Source organism: Saccostrea echinata, unplaced genomic scaffold (genome assembly GCF_033153115.1).
Source record: "Saccostrea echinata isolate AGI-Se365-2 ecotype Australia unplaced genomic scaffold, CSIRO_AGI_Sech_v1 ptg000033l, whole genome shotgun sequence".
In the NCBI taxonomy this organism is placed as follows: Eukaryota; Metazoa; Mollusca; class Bivalvia; order Ostreida; family Ostreidae; genus Saccostrea; species Saccostrea echinata.
Window position 1 is genome coordinate 16,625,006 of NW_026889782.1, and position 20,842 is coordinate 16,645,847.

At 34.3% G+C, this 20,842-nt stretch overlaps 1 pseudogene; it reads left to right on the forward strand.

The window, feature by feature from the left end:
- Window positions 1-5,233: 5,233 nt before the first annotated feature.
- Window positions 5,234-20,842, forward strand: part of LOC133198200 (receptor-type tyrosine-protein phosphatase T-like) — a 54,427-nt pseudogene continuing 38,818 nt past the window's right edge.

Genomic DNA, 20,842 nt, shown 5'->3' on the forward strand with positions numbered 1-20,842 from the left:
CCACAGTTTCTGCTTACTGATATGGGAGGAAAAAAAATTCAAAATGTCCCTATTGTTTTGCACTTTTTTTTAAATTAGAGTTTCAATTTCAAGTACATAGACGTTCGGTTATCGTGCCATGTCTGCGAGAATGACAATTTGAAAGCACGTGAACATTTGTCAAATGAAAGAATAACAACAAACGGTAAACTGAAAACATCGCAGTCTCGGGTGATAAACAATATTCACGCATTTACAATGAACCACTAGTGCCACTTTGTGACCGTGCAATATTTGTTTTCAAATACATTGTATTTCGAATAATTTAAACAGAATTAACTTTAATTAAATACGAAATTTATCTAACCTAACTAAATCCGATAGGTAAGGACGTCAGCATTAATATATATGTGATTAAAAACGTAACTAAATCATTTCTACAAATATATATATAAATGAATTGAAAAACTAGGATGATTCATAACAAATATTTTGAACATAAGTTTGACTTAGCTAAGACCTACCTCAGTCCGTTTTATGTTACGGTTTAAGACATACTTAAGTAGTACTTAGGCAGGTCTTAAGATTGCACCTAAAACATACTTATGACCCTACTTAAGTCAAAAACTTAGCAAGCTTTATGTTACGACCCCCTGGTTCCGAGTATTTAGTTGACGGTGAACTAGACATTTTTGTTTGGGTTAAGTGAAACCCTCTAATGAGCGTACATAAAATGTACTACATACATGCATTTATGATTAAAGGTCCTTACCAAAGACTCTGACTGTTAGCTAGGTAAATATTTATCTTTTACGTGTCCTTAAAGCACATTTAACTTTTGGCAGATTTAAAACAGTTGTTCTTATATCAAGATTACTAAGTAATAAACGTATTTTTATGTAAACACGGTGGTATTGAAGTTCCCTCTTCTCAGAAGCTCTTAATTTATCACTTACTATATGTTGCTTCCTTTTGTAACATTACTCAGGAAAATGAACAGTGACTGTGTAGTTGACTTTGCGATAACTTGCCGGATATTGTAGCATCATGTCTGATGCATTTTTAATGGATTTTAAAACAAGGTAATAATTTTTTTTTTTTAATTTTAATTGTTTAATTCTTAATTTTAATTCCCCGTATTTTAGCAAAGTCAACAATAACCGATTTTTTTTCTTATATGAATATACGATAAAAAGATGCGTTCTATTACAAAAATAAATTTACAAAAACCTTCATGAAATGGGGCATTATATATATATATATATATATATATATATATATATATATATATATATATATATATATATATATATATATATTGATTGATTGTATGTTGTTTTACGTCCCGTGCGAGAATTTTTCTCACATATAGAGACGTCACCATATACCGGTAAACGGCTTCAAATTTTGACCTTTACTCGGTACTCAGGGCCATTGAGTCCTGAGGGTTCTTTATCCTGCCAAGGCCTACCGTGACACGGGGCCTCGGTTTTTAAGGTCTCATCCAAAGGATCCGCAACTTTCACTTCAAAGTGTCGAGGGCTTGGCGAAGGAACTATTGCTACCTATTTTTAATCGACTTAGGTCAGTCGCGGCCGTGACTCGAAGACACGACCTTCCGATCACGGATATATATTTGATATGTGAGCCATTTTCATTCAATTTTAGTAGTCAGCATCTATGTTTGAACAGAAACAAAAATTGTGAATTCAATGGGCCATGCCTCATGGGGCCTGGGTGGAGCTAAAAAAACACCAAAATACTGCAATCTTAAAAAATCTTCCTCTTAACACCTAGACATCAAGCAGCTAAAATGTTGGCATTATTGTAATAAGCAAAAGAAGCATTGAACACTCTACCTAAAATGGAATACATGGCCCCTGCGTGAAGGGCTCTAGAGATCACTTTAAAATAATGTTTGCTTGCCCTCTTCCGACTCAAGATGAAAAATTGGGTGGGTAGGTAGGTGAGAATTTTTTTCTCAGAACATATCAATTTCAATGATAAATTTTTAAAATCTATTTTCCAGAATACATAAAAAAATAATAATTGCTTCCTGGAGGTTAATAACAGTTAATGAAATTTATGACCCTTGGGTCAGAGGTTCTTTTGTAAGGGCGGGACTCTATTGATAATATAGTAAAAATGCACTTATTGTTGAAACTGTTCTCCGTTCCTGGGTATTTAGCAGAAAAAAAACTTGCGTAACTATGATGAGCAAGGGTGCCTGTACCAAAATTTTGAAATCCATTGCCCCTGCGTCAGGAATTCTGGTGTTAGGTTTGGCTCTACTGGATTATATAGTGAAAATGTATTAATTCATTGAAATTCTTGTTCTCTGCTTCTTGGGTATAAAGCTAACAAACTAAATGCACGATAATGAAGATAAAGTTGACTCGCCAAAAATTATGAAATTCATGGCCCCTGTTTCAGCAGTTCAGGTCTTAGTGATAAGTACTGGCAAGTAATAGATCTACTATAACTGAGTACTAGACTAACTATTTTGTAGATCCATGGTCATCCTATTTCGATTGCTGTGATGCAAAATATCTTCATCTCAGTATATTTTGTTTTATTTCATTCTTCAGTTGATCCTTAACAGTGTTGTATTATACCCAGACGACCGGTAAAGCTCTTTGGTCTCTCATTATAGTACCCGGTAAACAATACAAAAAACACATCCGTTATTTGTAAGGATCAGGTAGACTTGTAAATAATATATCAATTAAAATGAAACAAAATGCCTTAGTTTTGTACATTAAATGTTCTTGAAATACTAAAACAGGGCAATGTGAGAGGCAATAAAAGCGGAATACCTATACTGCATAACTATTGTTTTGTTTAATTTACATGGTGATAGGACATATGGGGGCAAGTACTAGCAAGTATATGTTCATGTATCTACTATAGGATGTGATACTGAGTACTGGACTAATTATTTTGTTAATCCCAGATCATACTACTTTGTATTATACTCAGGTGATCGTCAAGGCCCTTGGACATCCTGTTTGGTTTGTGTATTTGTTTGTTGTTTAACGTCCCTCTCGAGAATTTTTCACTAATATGGAGACGCCACCACTTGCCGGTGGAATGCTGCAAATTTATACCTATACTCGGCATTCAAGACTATTGAGCAGTGAGGGATCTTTTTCGTGTCAACACCTACTGCGACACAAGACCTGATGTACCGTCTCATCGGAAGGACCCGTCTCCACGTTCCGCAGTGAATTCGAACCCGCTCATTACTCCGACACTAGAGCAGACGCTCTAATCACTGCGTCACACGGGCGATATCCTGTTTTGTAAATTTCCAGGCCATAGGTGAGGTATTGCAAGATATGATCATCAAAAATGCCAATCCTCCCATCCTTAAAAAACTGCCACTGTTTGAACACATTGGCCCTTGTTACGTGTAGGAAATCCCGAGCAGCCTTTTGGCATTTTCCTGCCTGCATATATGATTTATAAACAGTTAGGTGGTCCAAGACGTTTATTGACGTAGACATTTTTGACTTTGTTTCAACGCATTTATCGCCAATAATAAAACGTATATAACTTATCCAACTTAAATGAAAAATTCGCAAAGTTACGTTTAATAAATATAGTAGCGACATATTAAATATCCTAAATCTTAATGCACTACAACATTGCAGTTTGAATTTTTTTTTCAAAAATGTCTTAGTAATGAAAAAGTGCAGAAAAATGAGTCAGCTGTATATTTCTTTTTAAAATCCTCGAAATTTTTTTTTAAAAAAATCGTTTATTTATTGCAGAATATCCGTGTTTTTTTTTATCCAGCAGACTTTAATAAATTGATGTGAATTGCCTGCTCAGAGAAGAATAGAACTACTCCTCGATATTTTCTAATAAACATCGTATGCTTGTTCTTAATTTTGAGAGTCAGGTGAATGATAAATATTTAAGGAAAATAAATCCGTATATTTTCAGTGTCCTTCTCTGATTAATATCATTTCAGTGCAACTTTCACTTTAATACATAACAAAATTGATCCGAACATCTTCAATATTAACAAGTTCTGTCGAGTACCCCCCGTATTAAAATATTAGTGCTTTATTTTTACTTGATTATTTTTATTCTATAGTACCTTGATCTGTGCTTGATAGATCAAGGAGTTTACAAGTAAATGAACAACGAATATGTAATACATCCTGAGGAAATTTCCCATGTCAATAAACTTAAGTGCTCTCAAAGTTTTTTATGTTTTCTTTTAAATGCATTTTACTTCCGCGTGACATCAACCAATACCGATTTTAATGGTAAGATACGCATCCTTTGTAAAAATCATCAATTACATGTACGAAGTCTATCAATATCAAACATGAGTTCATGAAATATTTTAGTTTTTAGAAATGTAATACTTAAGTACGAGTATGCATATGTTGTATGTTGTTCCTAGGATATTACAAGAAGTAATGCCAGTAACATGTTATTAACATTATATGTATTAGGTTTGTTTTTAATAAATATCTCCATGGATGTATTTTGACCATATTTCAAATAATTGTTCTTTATCTTTGGTCAGAGATTTTGTTATTCTTTGTCAAAACAATTGCCTAAAAATATAACACAAAACAAATTTGTGGACTTTAAAAAAAATGACAAAATTATTAAAAAAAATATCAGTTCCTGCTTTGCGCATAATAATATTTGCAAGAACTGAATTGTTGGGGAGGAAGGTGTTGGCGAAAAGAAATGGAATTGTGTTAACACTATTTTTTTCATCATTTTATATCAAATTTAGTGAGAAAAGTGCATGTGACGATTAAAAATCTGTAGTAATATATCTCTACACAGTACACGTGTACCGGAAGTTGTACGTGAGAACATTAAATTTTGTTATGTGTTTCATAAAACACTTGAAGAAAAAAGATTGATAAATACAATGCTTCATTTTATAATACTGTCCCGGAAATGAGAGACTTTAAGGAGGTATCATTAGATGATACACCATGCGGCATAATATGCCCATTGAAAACGTAGGTTTTTGTAAAACGAACACCGATAATTGCAACCATCTTACATCTGCACGCTGAATTAAAAAAAAAAACAGAATTGAAGAAAGAAATTTCACAAGTCAGTATGTGACAAAGCAAAAGTAAAGTTTATCGCTTCAATATCATAAATGTTGCCAAACATGAAACGGCCGAGATTCATTCGATAAATATAAAAATCATATGAAAGTATGTACAGGACTTAAAGATATTTTTTTCAGATCAGAAGGATGCATTTCGAAATGATTGTCCTCACCACCTTGTTATTTCTGCTTGTGTTTGATACAGAAGGTTATGGTAAGGCTTAAAAAAAATCTTTACTACGTTAATCTTTTTCTCAATCTTTTTCACTGACGAAAGGTATACACGTCTTTATCAGTGAATTGCATGCTTAACTCAAGTATGTTCTTTTTTTAATAACGTTAATCATGAAATAACGATAGTTCTCTTTCAAGATTTAGAAATTCATGACCCAGGGGTCAGGGGTTCTGGAGTTAAGGTTGGGCTCTATTGATTATACAGGTGACTCTCGATCTCTCGAAGTTCAAGGGACCGCAAGAAAAGTTCGAGAGATCGAGGGGTTCGAGAAATAAAAAGTGAATAAAATCCGGAATTTTCAGTTCCGATCATCATTGTTCTACTATTATTAATACCAGATATATGTTGATAATGTCATTGCACGTTTTCATTCGTATTTTACAGGTAATTCACTTGATTTCAACAACAATGATCGTATTTTGAATAAATAAAACGATCTCTTTAAGTTTCAATATTTATTTGTTCTCATTTCATGATTACATAAAACCTGAATAGCAATCGTCGGTGTGGCTACTACCCCCCCCCCCCCCCCCCCGGGCTTGATCGGTTCCTTAACCAGATTTCTCGTATTAAATCGGTATTTAATTCTTGAGATATGATTTCTTGGGCAATGTTTGTCATACTGGGATTATGTACACTAATAAAACTTCATAATCTATGGAAAATTATTGACGCGCCTCTTAAATTATTTTCTAAAAATTTTCGTCTCGCTGTCAAGTCAAAATAAGTTGTGAAGCAATTCGTTTATGATTTACCAATTATAACCAATTAATTATTTATATCAACACTCGGATGCTCACAGGTATAGTGTCATCTATGTAAACACCCAATTAACACCTCCATGCCAGCCCCAGGCGTTCACTGTTAACCAGGTAAGTCCAAGCTGCATTGATTTTACGCTTGATTGGCGTGTACACACGATCGGAAGTAAATTTGCTTAGTTATATAGAGGAAAAAAACGGGACCGGAGGTTCACTTCGAGAGATCGGAGTTCGAGCCATCGAGAGTCACTTGTATAGAGAAAATAAATCAGTTCTTTAAAAATCAGCATCTTCTCTTTTTAGCAGACAAACTAAGTGCTTGTTATGATGCAAGAGTGACCTTTTCAAAATTGTGAAATTCATGGCACCAGGGTTCTGGCTTGGGTTAGTTGAGATAAAGTGCGCACTTTAAAATTTTTCTCTATTTCTAGGCATTAAGTTAAATTTGACAACAAAAGAATAGATGCTGTGAACATTAGTAACATTCTTTTTCTTAAAGAAGTCTTGCATTCTACAATATTTCAATTTGAAGTCTACACCATGTATTTCCAAACAGATTTTCCCAAACTATTGTCAAAACTTTTCATTTATAAACAAAACTTACAGTGCCTATATATTGAACATCTAAAGCAAAATACTGGTCATCAGCAATCATCTAAAAAGGTCCTAAATACAGGGAGCCCCTATCTTTCAGGTGGCGACAGAACTTCATTTCTATTATGAATTCTGTCGAAGATTAAGCCAGACATTGGGCTAAATATGAAAGGGAAAACCTGAACACCTTGTCAGAAGGGATTTAGTGTTTTTTTAAAAAATATTTTAAACAGTAGTAATAGGAAGTTAAAAGGCAATATGCGAACCATCTATCCTTCCGTTTTCACTAAATCGGAAGTGATGTTAGTAGATACTTTTGAGATCGATGACTGTTCGTCATCTTCACTTTTTTCATTTCATTGTAAGTAATTGTCTCTCTGTCCGGATTCCTTTGACCTTTAAAAATCATCGTCCGTATTACTGAAGCTATTTTCATTGAGAAATACTCTTTGGTTTAAAAATCAACCATCCGGAACCGCTTACTGAGATAATATAACCTTAGAAAAATTGGTTTCCCCCTGAAATCGTCCGGAACATTATTTCATCGGCGTCCGGATTAAGGATGTTCCTCTGTACATAGTTGTAATGATCAGTGATGTTTTTATCAAATGTATGAATTCATAACCAAGGGGTCAGGGGTTCTGCTCCTAGGACAGGGCTGCAGTGATTATGTAGGGAGATTTTTATTTTTTACGTAAATCTGCGAAAAGCTATTCCCCTTTGATTAATCATCATCTCAGGTGAACATATAGGCCCCTCGGCCTTTTGTTATTTTTTCCCCTCTCGAATCATCTGTCTTGGTCTTTCGAGAACGATTATTGGATCATCTTTTTTCCACAGAAAATCTTGCCTTTAATAAAAGTGCATGGGAAGAAAATAAATGGCCAGAGGATCATTTACCCTGGGGAGCAGAAAACGCTGTAGACGGACAATATTCTGACCGTTCTGCTGGAGGAGGACAGTGTACAATATCGGCAACCGGAAAATTTACAGCCACGTGGAGGGTAGATCTAGGAAATGTGTCCAGCATCAGTCACATCAATATCTACTATAGAACGGATGGTGTGCCAAGTATGTTATATATATGTGCTATCTCCTTAATCATTATCTCATTATTATCAATTTTAATTCAAAACAGTAAAAATATGACCTTTGGTGATTAAAATTCCCAACTTTTTCACAGAATTATGAGAAAATCTGCCTGTACGATACGTATTGGAAGTTATATTTTCGATACGATACATTCTTTAATATCGTTACTTATCGATATATTGATACAGCCCTAATTTGACCCTAATTTGAAGGTTTTGCCCCTTCTTCTTGATATACAATTAAATTTGGAACATTTCTTTTTCCCTGCTCAACAACTACTCAGAAATTCCTTTTTCGTTTCTATGAAAGAAATATTTAGGGACCAGCCCTTCTAGTCTTAAATTTGACCATCTTTTTTTTATAGCAAAATTGAAAGGTTTCATATTGTGAAGAGAATTATTCTGAATATCCTTCGAAATTGTTGAGCTATACGTTCAAAATTTAAAATTATAACGATAACTGACAATTATTAACGTAACATATGATCAAGGTATTTTATATATAGTTGCAGAACATATAAATGAATAATTATGCTTCATTAATTAATTACAAAATATGTATTAGTAAAGAGTTATAGACCTTCTGCCAAACAACCTATTCATATGAGCAGTGAGGGTTCTTTATCGTGCCAACGCCTACCGTGACACGGGGTCTCGGTTTTTGAGGTCTTATCCGAAAGACCCGCAAGTTTCACTTCAAAGTGCCGAGCGCTTGGCGAAGGAATAGTTGCTACCTATTTTCATCGACTTTGGTCAGTCGCGGTCTTGAGTCGGAATCTTCCGATCACGGAGCGAGCGCTCTACCGTCTGAGCTACCGTGTTGTAGCCCAATGAACAATTTCATAAAAGTATTTAATATGTGTAAAGAGTTATTTTATATGTATTTATATTCTCCCTCACTTCGTTCGTCCGAATATAAATCAATGAAGTGCTAAATTAATAAAACACAACACATATTAAGTAGGAACGCTGCTCGCTAGTGCTTTTATTCCATTATATACTGCTAACGCATAACCATAACACATTAATTAATACAACTGTATAGCCCAAATTCATTGCACTCCATTGGATTTGCATCACTATCAGCCATATCTTTAAATCCTAGCGAGCGAGCTTAGAGTGCCGTGCTACCACATGGCCTTACTATTTATACTCTATATAACCACGTGACTTTCAACGAAACTTTCCAAACACGCTACATAATACCATACCGCACATAATTTTAAATAGAGTAATTCAAAGATAAAGATTGATTATCTCCGTCTTCAACAAGTATTGAATCACTCCAGAGAAATACTGCGTGAATCGCATCACTTTCAAAAATTGTAGTTCATTCTCAAGCTCTCTGAAACCCCGGAGACAGCTATCGACTACGGTAATAATTTAGGGAATTTCGGGTTTCATACCGCCCCGGGATTTCTAGTTATCCCAAGATTCTCTGGAGAATTTTGATTATCAAATACGCGATGTTAAATGCTATAGAGGATGATAAAAAAGAAATAAAGATTGAAATTTTCAGAAAATCCTATTCCCCACCCATTTTTGTAGCAGTTTGGTTTAATCTTTCCCGGTTAATGTATCCGGGGTTATTTTTTGGCGGAAAAGAGAACCCTGCACTTGATACACTTCAACAATCTACAATAAAGTACTATTTACATATACAGTTAAACTTTGTCAACTCGAATCCTCGGATACTCAAAGTTTTATTTTGTTCTATCAATTTTGTGATGACGAGATATGCGGATGGATATGTCTCGTACAGGTAAAGGTAAAGTTGAGAATGAAACAATAAAATACTCTATTAATGAGAGCAGGGCTCGACATTAACTTTTTTCCCTACTTGTCCATTCGGACAAGTGACCAAGACATTTACTTGTCCGAACTTCAACTTCACTTGTCCAAAAATTTTTCAATAAAGATCTAATACTGTTAACTTGAAAACTAAAAGTCCATTACACATGACATGTGCTTGATTAATTAGTGATGTTATTGATATTTACAACAAACACATAAAACGAAATTTTATCTAGGCTTTCTGTCCTGACAACATAAATGTCCGCAAGTGAACCAAACTTCGTTAAGTTCGTAAGTTCCATGCCTTATTAGTGAACTTCGATCCCGATCCAATGTGAACTCAATTAATAGCGATCCCTATCGGGATCGAAGTCCGGTTTTTATGTACAGCTTCCGTCTTGAAACTACCGATTAACTTTCACAGTCGTTCTTATTATTATTTAGAGACTCCTTTACATTAAAATGCACTTGTCTAATCGGACAAGTGCCCAGCAATATTCACTTGTCCGTAATTTTTTTTCACTGGTACCGGGCAAGCGGACAAGCGTTAATGTCGAGCCCTGGAGAGAGAGAGAGAGAGAGAGAGAGAGAGAGAGAGAGAGAAGGGGGTTCTAAAAATATTTTTGAACTGGTTAAAAATAAAATAAACAATTATATACTTCTTTTCCTAATTTAATTTTAAAGCGTTTTTCCATATAAAGATACATGTAACAACATGAAATATTTCTATAAGAAATATTACTATATCATTTTCAAATGAATGAAGTCAAAATCAATCACGAAACGATGGAAATGTCACCAAAAGATTTAGGCATCGGGGTCGAGATTCCTCTTATATACTTATACGGATATGTCAGATTGAACAGTCTCAATTAAATTTTTTTAATATACAAGTAAATTGTGAATTACTCGTATTACCGATTTTTTTTTTCTCAGAACAAGAAATATTTGTTTGCGATGGTCAATGGAACAACACTGTAATTAGAATCACGACCAATGCATTTTTCTAAACTTGATATTATATGATATCCAAATCTTATTAAAAATAAATAGAACTAAATCATCAAAGACAAAACTTTTAATATGGATCATTTATGAAACAGGCAATGTTTTGAAAACAGGGCGCAGAGAGAGAGAGAGAGAGAGAGAGAGAGAGAGAAAAGACTCGTTCATAACAAATACAGAATAGATGCATTCAAAGAAACATTAAATATGTGAAAAAAATGAAAATGATTTGTTCGGAAACATCACTGTAGCGGATTCCACTGAAACTGTGGGTAGGGCGCTCGCTTCGTGATCGGGAGACCAGGGTTCGATTCTCATCGTCGCGTGGCGTCAAACCTCAGATGAAACATACATGTACGTAGTGACTGTTCCTTCGCCAAGAGCCCGGCATAAGAAGTGAAAGTCACGGGCGGATGAGACCTTAAAAACCGCGATCCCGTGTCATGGTAGCCGTTGGCAAGATATAGAACCGTCGCTGTTCAATAGCCCTGAGTGCTGAGTATAGGTCTAAATTTGAAGCCCTTCACCGGCATACGGTGACGCCTTTTATGAGTGCAAAGTTCTAGGTTCTAGAATGGGACTTTAAACAATATACAATCAATCACTGAAGCGGTCATTCGCTTTTGTCCATTTTTTCACTTATAGGTCTTGAAAAAAGCTACACTTTTTCATACCTTTGTCAAGTGATTAACACATTTCATACTTTCCTTTTCACCTGTTAGAATTTTTATCAATTAAAAATCAAATTAAAATTTTGTATCATTATTTTGTTTGAAGGCCCTGGTGCTTACTATGATAGATTTGCTGGTTTTTTCGTGTACATTTCGAATACTACAATGAAGGAGAACGGTTACCTTTGTTTCCATGAATTGCAACAAGTTAACGGAACCCCAACAGAAAACCAGACAATAACCTGTCCTATACATGGACAGTATGTTATATACTACAACGAGCGTGGGAACCCGGATGTTACATACCCAAGTTACTACTCTCTAGATGCCTTCAACGAATTATGTGAAGTCGAAGTTTATGGTTAGTGTGAGAAAAAGTTTTGTATGTCTCATTTATCTGTTTTTTATACAATTGAATATCCTAATATTATTTCTAAGGCATATAAACAAACCTTCAGTGCATGGTTTTCTTTCCTTTTGCTTCGGACTAAAATGACGCTCTGTTATTGAATAATGGACGTCATGGGGATACCTTAACTATTTCTTTGGGCAGTGAGTAACAGAATTTTGGAGGCAATATGGCGGATAAAACGACTTTATGTCATCCAAATCAAACTGAAATTCATCCAAGAGATATTTTCACCTCTTTAAAAAAGGGATATTATCTAACTTCATTACGTTCTTACCGATTTGGCAAAGCAGCGATCAAACCTAGAGTAGCGCCACTTTTCAGTGACGTAATCAGTAAACAACAAAATGACGAGTATAGGTGATTTGCACTGATGAGACAATCCATTAATTGTGATTGATCTTGGTAGGTTTGTTAACATTATTGATCGTCGACAAAATAAAACACATATACTGAACAACCGTTAATATTTCTGTGAACCGTAACAAACCTAATAACTAATCACCTACAGGATGCCCTAATCCGAGTTACCATGGAGAAAACTGTGACCAGTTATGTCCGGTGAATTGTCAGGAACAAAGATGTCTAACGACAGGAAGCTGTCTTGGATGTAAACCTGGTTACCAAGGTCCACACTGCTCCTAGTGTAAGTAAAACGTCAGTGTATTCCTTATATCATATAGTTGTTTGGAAACATGACCCTTGTTAAAGCCAGTGCATATATTTTATTTTGAATTCCTCCGAGCAACATGCTGTCATCGATAACGATTTATTTATTTTTTTCTGGTACATAAACACCAGCATTTTAACAAAAAACTCATAATAGATCAAACAAAGATATTTAGATGTATAGAAAAAAATTCTGTGGAAGTATTTTTTTTAACGAATGAAGAGATGAGGAACATCCGGTCACATTCCTTCCAAACTGAGATTTCAAAAAACCCACATGACTTGTGAATAGCGTACTCCTTAATGAAGAAGTACAGGTTTGATGTATCCCATACAACTTATCAAAAATGATCAATATATTTTGTGAAAAAAAAAGAAATGATGGAGTAAATCTGCTTTTTAGTTAACCTGAGTCGAAAGCTCAAGTTATCTTTTCTAATCGAAATGTGTCTGTCGTTGTCAAAGTCGCTGTCGTACATTTTTCACATTTTTATCTTTTCAAGAACTGCTGGCCAAATTCAACCAAACCTGCCACAAAACATTCTATGGTAAGGGTGATTCAAGTTTGTTCAATTGATTTAGAGATATACAAAACAATGGTATCTTCTAAAAATCGTCTTCGTTCCTGAGCTTTTGAACAGATTTTTGTTCTGACCTCTATTTAAAAAAAATCTGCATAATTTTTTTGTTACATTTTCAATAGTGGAAAGACTGTGATTTATTTATTGAAAAAAAAGTGATATTCTGTCACAGTATGAAAGGATATCAAAATGATATTCTGTCATAGTGTGAAAGGTTATCAAAGTAAGTAAAAATGATTTCTAGCCTGTCATAAGATATAGTAACAAAACTATCTTGATAGACAAAAAACTGTAAATTTTTTCCCAAATATATTGCTAAAATGTTTTCAAACTCACAATTGCTAAGCTATGACGTCTCAACCGCTCAACTGTGACGCAGACCTGTTTACCCATATTGCTGTCTCTCAGTATTTTTTATTAGATTTGTCAGTGAGATTTGGCATTTACCAGTAAGATTTCACGTTCTATTGATTTTACATATATTAATAGAGAAAAACTACAATTCTGATTACCCAAACATGGTTTAATAACAAAGAAAATCATAGTTAACAAACCACGGCGTTTTGGCAACCCGACATCACTGAAGTGCTTGAAATCTTTCTCTTTTTATAGCGATTGAAAAGCGTCAAACTAAGACAAATCATGAGGAAAACTAACTGCTAAAATCCAAACAAACAGATTTCAGATTGCCGTATTTTCATAATAGCAAAACGTGAGACGTATTTTAGACTCAAAATCCGTACAAAATACGGCAAAATCGTAAGAGAAAACAGGTCTGATGACGCCACAGCCTATAACACTGTGTTAAGAAAAGACAGGGGCAAAAAGAAATCAAAGAAAATGCAATAAACAGAAAATTTATTTTTTTGTAGTTGGATATGGAATTTATTTCACTCATGAGACAGAATTTTTTTTTGATACTTTCACTTGTGCTTCGCTCTTCGTGAAAGTATCCAAAAATCCTGTCCCACTCGTGAAATAAATTCCATATCCAACAACAAAACATTGAATATCCTCTATATATCTTACAATAAATTTGGATTCTACAATGCTAATTAAACTAAATTCAATTAAAACCAAATGATTAAAATCCACCTGAAAGCAAGTGAGGAACTATTTTTTGTGGCGGAAGGCTTTTTTTTCTTAGAAGAAAATGAACAAATTTTTCTCTTTCGAAGTTTTTACAGTATTGTTAAGTTTGGATTCTTTTTCTTAAATGCAACCTGCACACAGAGTTATTTTGTGCAGTGAAATGCTTAATGCTGGTCGTACTTAACACTATTTTAGTATTATCTAAAAATTCACATCACAAACCACCACTTTCAATTTTTTTCTGGATATTTAAAATAATTTAAACCATTCTGCTTAATATTAAAAAAAAAATGTCATTACTTTCGAATTATTTTATTTTTAATGCTAGAAAAATGACATTTTTAGAGTGCTTAAAGGTCAAATAGTTCACTATGCTAAGTAATCCAAAATGTTTTGTTGGTATGAATTTTAATATGACAATTCAAGTTGAAAAAAAGACTGTGTTTGTACCAATGATTTATTTGGACAACAAAATTAAAGGAAAAACTATGAAAAAATGATTTATGTGTTAGACGTAATTACAGTGCAGAAAGGTCATATTAAATGCTCTGTAGCGTCAAAAGAAACGCATTGACCCATTTTTTTGTTTTGATTTTTAATTAAGTGTATACTATATGTATACATTCTAATACTTGATAAAAAAATTCTCAATACTTTTGATAACAGGATCCAACATCCTTAAGAACTATTGGCCAGAAAATATGAAACTTAAATGAATGCTTCATTACATAATGTAGATTCAATGTATTTAGCTCACCTGAGCCAGAGGCTTAATTGATCTTTTCTGATCGAAATTTGTCCGTTGTCTGTCGTTGTCATAAACTTTTCACATTTTCATCTTCTTCTCAAGAACCATTGGGCCAATTTCAACCAAACATGCCACAAAGTATCTTTGCTTAACAGGAATTCAAGTTTCTTCAAATGAAGAACCACGCTTTCTTCCAAGGGGAGATAATTATGAATATGTGAAAACTTAAAGGCATCATTTAAAAGTCTTCTTCTCAAGAACCACTGTGCTTGAAAGTATGAAACTTATGTGGAATCATTTCGAGGTAGTGTAGATTCATGTTTGTTCAAATTATAACCCCCGGGGGTGGGGTGGGGCCATAATGGTGGATCAAAGTTTTACATAGGAAAACAATGGGAAAACCTTTAAAAATCCTCTTCTCAAGAACAGGAAAAATCACGATTAATCATGTTTATATGGAAGCATCCTCAGGTAGTGTAGATTCATGTTTGTTCAAATCATAACCCCACGGGGAATAGTGATGCTACAATGGTCAATGGCCGATCAGAGTTCTATTTATGAAATAAAGGGAAAAACCTTTAAAAATCTTCTTATCAAGAACAGCAAAACCATGATTGCTCATATTTGTATGGAAGCATCCTGGGGTAGTGTAGATTCAATTTTGTTCAAATCATGACCCCCAGGGGTGGGCCACAATGGACGGTCATAATTTTATATGTGAATACATAGGGAAAACCTTTAAAATCCTCTTCTCAAGAACATCAAAGACATGACTAGCCATATTTATATGGAAGCATCCTTAGGAAGTGTAGATTCAAATTTTTTCAAATCATGACCCCCAGGGGTAGGGTGGTGCAACAATGGGTGATCCAATATTTACATAGGAATACATAAGATAAATCATTAAAATGTCTCCGCAAACACATAAAAGCCATGATTGGTCATATTTATATGGAAGCATCATCAGGTAGTGTAGATTCACTGTTGTTCAAAACAAGACCTCCGGGGGTAGGTTTCGGCCACAGTGGGTGATCAAAGTTTTACATAGGAATACATAGGAAAAATCTTTAAAAATCTTCTTCTTAAAAACATAAAATCCATGATTGGTTCTATTTATATGGAAGCATCCTCTGGTAGTGTTGATTCAATTTTGTTCAAATCATGATCCCTGGGTTTACATAGGAATACATAGGAAAAAATCTTTAAAAATCTTCTTCTCAAAAACAACAAACCATGATTAGTCATTATTTATATGGAAGCATCCTGAGATAGTTTAGATTCACTTTTGTTCAAATCATGTCCCACACGGGTAGAGTGCGGCCACAATTGGGGATCAAAGTTTTACAAAGATATACATAGGAAAAAATCTTTATAAATCTTCTTCTCAAGAACAACAAAGCCATAATTAGTCATATTTATATGGAAGCATCCTCAGGTAGTAAAGATTCAAGTTTGTTAAAATCTTGACCCCCGGAGGTGGGTGGGACCAAACTTGGCGACAAAAGTTTTACATTACAAAAATCTTTAAATTTCTTCACAAACACAACAAAGGCATGATTAGTCATAATAATATAAAAGCATCCTCAGGTAATGTAGATTTAAATTTGTTGAAATCATCCCCCCATGAGAATAGATGGGCCATAACAGGGGATCAAAGTTATATAAGGGAATATAAAGGATATATCAATAAATGAAATATATAGTGGTAACTAACAGTATTCAAGCTCAAAATTCCATTAAACAATACAAATTTTGAAGCAGAGCAAACACGGACCTCTAAAACATCAGAAGTGGGATCAGGTGCCATCCAGGAGTGAGCATCCCTGCCGACCGGTCACACCCTCGTGTACTCCTTGTCATGATCGGGAAATAACGGAAAAAACCGTCGACAATTCAGTGTGTAAACAATGGCCTAACAATTAGTATGAAAAACGTCAGTCAGCATTTGACTTGATGATAAATCGTTTTTGCTCACAAGGTCATTGTATCGACGATAGAACTTACGAAATGACGATTTTAAACGAAACTGCTGATATTCTTGTTTTATCAACTTGTTTGTCAATTTATCTCGTTTTAGAAATTGTTCGTACGTAGATATCTCTTGCGTATCGAATCAACTGAAGATTATAAATCCCGTATGCAGTTGATGAAGATATATTGCTGCATAAGTCATGGAAGTTGACGATTGAAAAGTTAAAGTCATCACGTTTATCATAAAGCTTGTTTGTTAGATTACCATTAATGTCTCTTTCTAGTAAAATAGCCAAATATGAACCAGATGTGTCAGACTCTGTGGTATCTTTTATTTCAAGCTCACCAGGATATACCGTTTCGACATAAGAGTAGAAATAACCATTGTTAATTGACAATATGTCGTCGATATATCAAAATGTCGAGTTGAAAGCCATAGCAGTTGTTTTCCTCTTTTCACGGATAGGAATTTGAACAAATTCTGCTTCATATGAATACAAAAATAGATCTGCGATTAACGGGGCGCAATTGGTTCCCATGGGAATTCCAATAGATTGTTGGAAGACCTGGTCTCCAAACACCACATAGATATTGTCAATTGTCATCTTAATAACAGCAAAGCCATTTAGTGTCATTTAGTGTCATATTCAAAAGCATTTTGTGGAAGTTTAGATTCAAATTTGTTCAAATCATACCCCCAAACCACTTTGAAATACTGAACTGATTTCTGCTTTTTCCTAGCCAAAGTGCTCAGGTGAGCGATGGCCTCTGGGCCTCTTGTTTCAAAGACCTCATGCGAAGGGTGGGGGCATAATCGGCGATTGAAAATTTACATTGGAAAATTTAGGAAAAAATCCAAAGAGCAGCAAAGCCATAGGTAGGATGAGGCCACAACTGGAAATCCAAACATTTTTAAAAGTCTTCTAAAATGTATTTAATATAATGTAATAAATCTCTGTAAGTCAATTATTTTATGTCTTTCTAGTATGTGACAATCAGAAGTACGGTTTAGAGTGTTCTTCCACATGTGGCAACTGTAGTGATGGGGTTTCTTGTCACCATGTCAACGGAACCTGTATCAGTGGATGTGATGCAGGCGTGGAAGGGGACAAATGCCAAGATGGTTAGACTCTTTGCCCCCAGTTTTGCGAAAGCGAGGGGGCATTAAATCTCATTAATCTGTCAGTCTGTTAGTCCGTCTGTTTGTCACCAATCTTTAACCTTGGTCATAATTTTGGAATGAGAAGAGATAGGTTTTCATTTTCTCATATACATTACTTGTAACAAAACCTTTCCAAACATACTATGAATTTGGACCTTGACGTTTTACCTACTTTTCAAAAATTTTAACAAACTTTAATATTGGTTACAAAATTTGAATGAGAAAGGATTAGGCATTCATCACATGTACGTTACCTGTGACAAGATTTTTCCAAACATACTATGATTTTTGACACTGTGACCTTGACGCTTACCTACTTTTCAAAAATTTTAATATTGGATATATTTGAATGAGAAAGATAGGGCTTTCATATTTGACGTGCGTTACGTAAGACATGACTTTTCCAAATATGCTGTGATTTTTTTTACCCTTGACCTTGAAATCTGACCTAATTTTCCACAAACTTGAACATTGGTCATTACTTTAAATGAGAGATAATAGGGTGTCAATATTTGACAAGTGCATTACTTGTGTCAAAAAGTTTCCAACTGTGCTATGTTATTCGAGCCCGTGACCTTGAAGTTTGACCTAATTTTCAAATATATAATCATTCCTGATAACTTTTGAAGGAGTGAAGACAGGGTATTCATATTTGACACGTGCATTGACTGTGAAAAGCATATCTAAATTTACTATGATTTTTAACCCAAGACCATGACCTTGACGTTTGACTTAATTTTAAAAAGTTAAACACTGCTGATAACTTTTGATTGCGAGAAGATAAAGCATTTACATTTGACAGGCGCGTTATCTGTTTCAAGACCGTTCCGAATATACTCTGGTTTCAGACCTCGTCCCTTGATCTTGAATTTTAACCAACAGTCCTTGTCAAATTCATCTTACATTTGCAATAACTTTTGCATGAGAGAAGATATGGCATTAAGAATTACATTACCTATGACAACATCTTTTAGAAAGGTATAGGATTTTAAACTTCATGGCATTAAGATTTAAATTACCTATGACAACACCTTTAAGAAAGGTATAGCATTTTAAACTTCATGGCATTAACCTACTAGATATGACCTACTTATCAAAAATTTTAACTTTGGCCAAATAAAGGTCTAAATTTTAAGCCCTTCACCGTTATATGGTGACGTCTCTATACGAGTGGAAAATTCTCAAATAGAACGTAAAACAATATGTTATAGAATTCTGCCATTCTCCCTTCTTCACCTTGTGGTTTGTTGGTATTCTTTTTTAAGGTACGATTGGATATATGCATATTTTTTTTCTTTTTATTCGAGTTGGTCTTATTATTGTACATTGACTAAGGATAACTGTGAAATCATTATTGTTCGTGGGGGACTAATGTTCGTGGATTTCGTGGCTCACCCTTAAAACGGATTTATATCCACAGGAAGGTTTATTTTGTTTACATATTGATTGGATTTACTGTGTAAAGGAATAATCCACGAAATTACATATACGTCCCAACACACAAGTAAAATTTGCTTGACCCCCATTGACCCCCTCGAATTAGAATGATTCATCAGTATTAAATATTTTTGCATCTTAAAAAAAATATTTGTCTGTATATGGGTAGGCTAATCATGAAATGGAATGGAGACAATATTAATTCAAAAAACTTAAAGAAATGAAATTAAAAAAATACAGACAAGAAATGCCAATTTCGGTAAGTATGCGTAATTCAAAAGAGGAGAAATAGTTAAAACTCTTGGGGAGCTAAGAAAAGTTGGTGTCATTACTTTATTATTAGTATGGTGTATCTTCAAAATTGCATATTATTGCTCTAACAGAATGTCAGAAAGGACGATATGGAAAGGATTGCAGACAAACGTGTAGTAAAAATTGCTTACATTTAAACGACTGTAACAGATTTAACGGTGAATGTTATGGAGGGTGTAAAGCAGGATGGAAGCCTCCTGGCTGTGATGAAGGTAACTTTATAAAGGATATTATAAATCTAAAAACATAAAAATTATAAAAGGAAAAACAAATATATGCCAGCAAAGGTTTACGTAATCCTTTTTTCTTATATTCTTTTGGGGCAGCATGTAATCAATTAAGCGTGAAATTTTACAATCAGCAAGAATAAAATTTTAAAAAATCTCCCATTACAGTTATTTTGTAATTTAACATTTACAAGTTTGATGACAACTTTTTTGAATGACTATTATCAAGAGTGTGACGGTAGAATGTATGGTATACACTGTAACCAGAGTTGTGGTCACTGTCTGGATAATCAACAATGTCATCATATCAACGGGACGTGTTTGAATGGTTGTTCTCCTGGATACCTTGGGGAGTTCTGTTTAGACCGTACGTGCAGCTACCTGTAAACAAAGCTTGATAAACTAACATAATGATTGTTTACTGTGTAATAAAACATTAAGAGGTTATAATGAAATGTTAATCATTAGTTAATCATTAAAATTATCTAGCATGTGACGACGGACGATGGGGATTGAATTGTCTTGAGAACTGCAGCACAAATTGTGTAAATGAGACGTGTGAACCGGAGACGGGGATGTGCTATCAATCAAAGGTATAGATTCATCTCTTCCCTAGATCAACCCTTGTCTGATTTAGTGATTTAATAAAGAATAAAAACCCACTTTGCTCGTTTTCTTTATTTATGCAAAGGCATTCAATAGTATTAAAACGTAGTATAGACATGAAAAGAACCTGAACAATAAAAATGCATGCGTTTACAAAGTAATAACAATAGACACTTAAAAAGACATTACATATAATACCTCTTGAGGGAAAAGTCACTTTACACAACAATATCTGAATTAACAAAGTTAAATAGCCAATGTTCACATGATAAACCACACCATTCAGTTAAATAAAACTGCAATTTACAGAAAGAAGACTGTACGGCAGAGCTTTGCTGTTCAGTCATCTTTTTTTCCATACATTTCATTGCACATTCAGTAGACTGATTGGCGCAGATCTATC